Raw genomic sequence first — 6,392 nt, 5'->3', positions numbered from 1 at the left:
AAGGAGAGGGAGATAAGAACAAGAGACAGAGACAGAGACAGATACACACAGGGAGAATAGATTTGCTAAGAGGCAGATATGAGAACAATATGGCAGCCCAGAGAGATGGAGAGAAGCTTCATTTCCTTACACTTACTGTTCTTGCTTCTGATTTGCTTAAGAGTTTGAGACATAGTCCTCCCCACACATCTTTTTAAAAAATATATTATTGAATCACCATGAGTTATAAAGTTACCAAGTAATTCTTGAGTAATTCTTGAGTTTCAGGAGTATGATGTTCAACATTAATCCTTTCACTGGTGTCCACTTCCCTCCAACAGAGTCCCCAGTGACCTTCCCTCCCACAGCCTGCCTCTATGGCAGGCATTTTACACCTCCTCCTCCTCCTCTCAGCACCACATTCACCTCCGGAGTGACGTATTTCCCCACCAGTATCATAGTTTACCTTCCCCGCCTATTGCCTTTGAGCGTGTTATTCTCCTGCTCTGCTTCTTTATATTCCCTAGAATAATGAGAGAGATTATTCTAGGTCTGTCCTTCTCACTTCAGCTAACTTCACTCAACATAATATTTTCCAAATAATCTGTATTGCAGCAAATTGAATGACTTCATCTTACGACCGAGTAGTATTCCATGTGTATATGTACCATAGTTTCTTTTTTTTGTTCACAATAATTTATTACATTCAATATTTCAATATCAATCCCACCACCATTACACATTCCCACCATCATTATTTTGAATTTTTTCATCACCACCTGAGCCTGCCCCAAAGGCGGATAATAAATAATTTATTTTGTATTGGTTGTTATGAATAATTGACTAAAAATGATCCCCAAGGATCGAGTTAGCCTTTCAGGGGAAGGAAATATTGTTTCATACTATTTCAGGAATTTTGATCTACTTCTTTGAAAAATTTCATGGATATCCTTATAGAGACAGCATCAAATCTGTAGACTTCTTTGGGGAGTATTGCCATTTTCACAATATTTGTTACAATTTATGAGCAGGTGATATGTTTTCATTTCCTCATGTCCTCTTTTATTTATTTCAGTAAAATTTTGTAGTCTTCTTGGCATAGGTCTTTTATATCTTTTGTTAAGCCAATTCCTAGGTATTTGATTTTCCAGGGCACACATGTGACTGGGATCTGGGACTATTTTATTTATTTTTTAAAAAAATTCTCTCTCTTTTATTTCATTATTTGCATATAGAAAAACTATGGATGGGGCTGAAGTGACAGTTCAGTGGGTAGGGCATTTGCCTCGCATGTGGCCTACCCGGGTTTGATCCCCAGCATCCCTATGGTTCCCCAAGTACCCCACGAGGAGTAATTCCTGAGTGAAGAGCCAGAAGTAACCCCTGAGTATTGCTGGTGTGACCCCCCCAAAAAGAAAAAAAAATTTTTAAAAAGAAAGAAAAAACCATGGATTTTTACATGTTGATTTTGTAGCCTGCCACTTGACTATACTCCCCCACCACTTTTTAAAAACCTGTGAGAGAACTTAACTCTTGTAATACATTTTTATTTATTTATAACAAAAACCAGTTTATTGAAACTTATATTTAAGACTTTGTTGATTGTAATCAAAAGAAAGGTTGTCTAAAATAGATACCTCATGTCTATTAATAAAATCTGTTCTCTGAAATGTTCATTTTTTTTTTGATGTTTCCTTATTTTATTTTTTTTTTATTTATTTTTTTAAATTTATTTATTTTTAATTAGAGAATCACCGTGAGGGTACAGTTACAGATTTATACACTTTTGTGCTTATACTTCCCTCATACAAAGTTTGGGAACCCATCCCTTCACCAGTGCCCATTCTCCACCACCCGTAAACCCAGTGTCCCTCCCACCCTCCCCAATCCCATCTCCCCCCCACCCCACCCTGCCACTGTGGCAAGGCATTCCCTTCTGTTCTCTCCCTCTAATTAGCTATTGTGGTTTGCAATAAAGGTGTTGAGTGGCCGCTGTGCTCAGTCTCTAGCCCTCATTCAGCCCGCAACTCCCTTCCCCCACATGGCCTTCGACTACAATGTAGTTGGTGATCGCTTCTCTGAGTTGACCTTTCCCCGGAACGTGAGGCCGGCCTCGAAGCCATGGAGTCAACCTCCTGGTACTTATTTCTACAGTTCTTGGGTGTTAGTCTCCCACTCTGTTATTCTATATACCATAGATGAGTGCAGTCTTTCTATGTCTGTCTCTCTCTTTCTGACTCATGAAATGTTCATTTTTGAGTTTTATCAGGTCTGAACAGTGAGGTTCCCCACTATTATTCTTTCTTGTGCCTGACTGAGAACTGTCAGGTCAATGTAAACATACCTGGATTTTGAGGACCTCGTGGCAGTGATCAGAGTCACAGACTTGTAATCCTCAGGAGACTTCAAAGGACACACTGGCAAAATGAACACAAATCTCTTGCAGTTTCCTGACTTATGATTAAAAAAACATCTACAACTGAACAAAAGCAGTGATCATAAATAAAAATCTATGTTAGTGATAGTGTCACTGCTTATAATTTATCTTTTTTTTTTTTTTTTGCTTTTTGGGTCACACCCAGCAATGCTCAGGGGTTACTCCTGGCTCTGCACTCAGGAATTACTCTTGGCGGTGCTTGGGGGACCATATGGGATGCCGGGGATCAAACCTGGGTCGGCCGCGTGCAAGGCAAACGCCCTATCCGCTGTGCTATCGCTCCAGCCCCACTGCTTATAATTTATGACAATGCCCGGACATTTGAAGTTCTCTGTACACTCACCTGGGACCCACAGTTGTTGCTGCCCGAATTCTCCACTCCCACCTTCCCACGAGCATTCTTATCCCTGTGTGACCTGCACCAGACATTCTGTCATTGTCCATCTGCTCAGACATTGTTGTCACCCTTGTATGAATTCTTGCACTTCCATCCAGGCTCCATTCAAACTACACCTTTACCATGGATCTTGCTCAGAGCTTCAAGTTGACATTTTGGTTTTCTTGGCGTGCCTCTAGAGGTTTTCAAGGGTAGGGTGGAGTAATTTTGTCCCTCAGAGGATACTGGTAATATCTGAAGATAGTTTTGGTTTGGTGTAAAAAACTAAGACACGCTGAGGGGTTGGTTTTGTGCACTGTGTTCTCTGCGAGCGGCTTGCGACTCTGTCTCACCGTCCACGTTCGGTGCTCTGGAACCGCTGTGTGTGCTGTCGGTCAAGGGCAGGCGACAGGAAGGAATAAGGCCAAATTGGTTGCTCGATCAGTTTATTTCGTTCTCTCTCTCCTTTTCTCTCCTGGTTCTGGATCTCTCTCTGGATCTTCTTCTCTCTCTCCTATCTTCTTCTTGTGGCCCCCTCTCTGCCCCACAGTCTTAGCTTATATAGCAAATTACAAAGGGGAGTAGCACAGAGGTGGGTTTAACACCAACAAATCAACAAAGAAGGGTAAGACCATTTCTTGAGGAGATTAACAAAATCTCATCTAAGGAAATCTCATCTAAGGAGATCCGCTCAAGGGTGTGATTCCAAATAATGGTGTGTCAGGGTGTGAGCTAGTAATCTGCTTAAATAGTTATAGTAAATGTACTTCTAATATTTCTAGCAATGTCATTCTGTATGAGCACAGTAAGAGATAAAGTTTGATTCTTCCTGAGAACATCTCGCTATACATTCCAGACCACAGACCCCAGGGCAAGTTAGTCTTCCTAACCCCAGCAGGGTCCTAGTCTCGTCATTACTTTTGGATCATGACAGCATTTTCCATGATCATGCCCTCAACTTATAGTTGAGTATTGTGGCACTTTGGCCTGGCCTATCTCGATGCCAGGGTAGCACATAACTCACCACTTGCCCTGGATCCGTGTCCTGTCCCTCGTCAGGACCCTGCTTTTGGGGTGCAAGGAACTGAGGGCAACTGAGTTAAGAAAGCAGATGCCCGGGAATGATTAATATTCGAAGCCCATTAAATCCCAAGTTACAAAAGCATAATATTGTCTTCTTGTGTCCATACAGAAAGGCCATTGCTTTAAGGTAAACTATGCAAAAGGCACTAACTTACAATACAAGTTCAGGATCCTTAGAAGAATCTAATCTTACAGAATCTGATTAGGAAAAGGTGATTAACTGGTTGGGAAGGAGGATGCAGAGAAGAGTTTTCAGATAAACAAAGGAATGGGAGTGTCTCTAGAGCACTTAAACCTAAACTCCTCGTGGCAAGGGAGGAGGGACAAACCAATGTAATCCTACAGTTTGGTACCACTTGATGGTGTGGTAGAGTGTTTACTGCTGGCATTTAGTTGGCAGAGTCCAAGCATATGGTTCAACATATAACAATGTTAAAGACAGTCACCAAAGAGAAATTGATCGGGGCCCGGTATCGATGACTCTAGAAAGCCCACAGTCTCTGCTGACTTTGGAATAACACACCCTGTCGTTTGATTGCCCTTTATAGTGTGTCCTCTTAGGATGAGATGAGAACCTTAAAAAGTCATTCCATTGCTCCTCTTCTACCCCCACTGACTTTTAGGGGTAAGAACATCAACCCAAGAGAAATTGCTCCAAGTCTGTGCATAAAATCACAGACTGGGGGGGTTGCTGGCAGGAATTTGTCTTCTGCGTTCTGAGTCTTTGACCATGTCCTTTTCACTATGCTGTTGTCTGCCTTTCTCCCAGGGAGGTTAGTAAGATTCTAGGGCTGGGGATGTGGCTCAGTGGTAAAGTTTAGGCCTCATGACACATTACAACAAAACACATGTTTCTAAAAGAAAGATTAAGATTAAATATTTTATTAATTGTGAGGTGATTATTCTTTCCAACTCCATCCCTCAGTCAGAACTAGGTATATATATTCTGTGTCATAACACAATAACTCTAGATCTTGTCAAATTCTTTATTCTCCTGAATAACTATTTATTTATGGGCTGGGAGCACCTGGTGGTGCTCAGGGGCTATTCCTGGCTCTATGCTCAGGAGTGCTCCTTGCTATGCTCAGAGGACCATATGTGATATCAGGGATTCAGACCATGGTTGTTGGGACATAAAGCAAGTGCCTTACCTCTATACTATTTCTCTGGTCTCTGATGTTGTTGTTGTTGTTATTGTTGTTTTTTAAATAACTACAAGTTCTTCTCCTGGGCGTGGTCTCTCAAAAGAACAGATGACTACATTGAAATCACAGAAAGGAAAAAATTCTACAGAGACCTTCTGTGGAAGCCTTTTCAACATTAATTAAGCACTAGCCAACTGTGTCTTACTCATTTAAATGATGATGGTGAAAATTACCACTGTAGCAGCAGAGGGAAAACAGGAAGGTTTCTACTGAGGGGAATGATTAACTGAATTCTTATGGAGAAACTGAAAAACAAACAAAAAGCCCTGCAAAACTCAGAAAGGACTGTGTATTTTTCTGTTTGGTTTCTATGAATATTTTTTTGAGTCCATTCCCATAAGTAAATTTTTCTCCTTGAAGAAATAAAACTTGTAAGCAATCGTTGCTATAGAGGTCCAAAAAATGCTAGGTGACACACCCAGTGATAGAAGACTTTATACTGGAAGAAGAATGCTGATTGGATAGTATTCTGTATTTCAGAAGCAGAAGTTCAAGTTCAGGGCTGGAACAAGCTGATTTTGGATTTGAGTCCTGGCAGCACCACAGAACAGCTGGGGAACTTGAGTCAATGCATTATCATTCTCTTGCTTTGAAGTATGGATCAGAAATCATTACTTGTCAAAACCACAGAACTATGAGCCTATATTTGATGAAGAAACATAGGAGAAACGTTAGCCATTGGACTAAATCTAAGAGTTGAATACACGTGCACGATTATTACAACTATCCTTTCAGTTTAAGTTTTTTTATCTCTGAAAAACAGAGGGAAGATCATTTAGTCTTAAGAAGTCAATTTTATTGCTTCAGAGGAAACATGATATCCGCTTCACAGCCATGAAGGGATCTTTCACCGTACTGGAGTCTTCACCTTTAAAATAATGGGGCAGGCTTTAAGGTGCTTGCCTTGCATGCAGCAGGCCCTGATTCCATGTCTGATACCATGTGGTTTCTGAAACCTATGGGATGGGGCCCCAAAGCCCTTGAACAACTTTGGTGAGGCATTGGCTTACCTTAAATGCAGGGCCTGAGTACCACCATAATAACCTTGGTTCCTTGCATTGAACTACTGGCCTGAGAATTGCTTAGAGGGTCCTTGGACCTTCTGAACAGTGCTTGGGAGACCCTTTAAAATAAAATACAATAATAAGCAATGATTTTTAGATATGCCACAGTATGACATATACTTGTAGATAATGTTTCAAGGCTTTCAAAAACTGTGTGGAAAATCTGTAGGGGGAAGTGCTTGGAAAATAATTGACGCTACACTTCATTTTCCCTCTTCCTTCCTTCCTCTCTTCCAGCTTCTTCCCTT

The sequence above is a fragment of the Sorex araneus genome, chromosome 5, assembly GCF_027595985.1.
Source record: "Sorex araneus isolate mSorAra2 chromosome 5, mSorAra2.pri, whole genome shotgun sequence".
Taxonomy (NCBI): Eukaryota; Metazoa; Chordata; class Mammalia; order Eulipotyphla; family Soricidae; genus Sorex; species Sorex araneus.
This window is presented reverse-complemented; position numbering follows the sequence as displayed.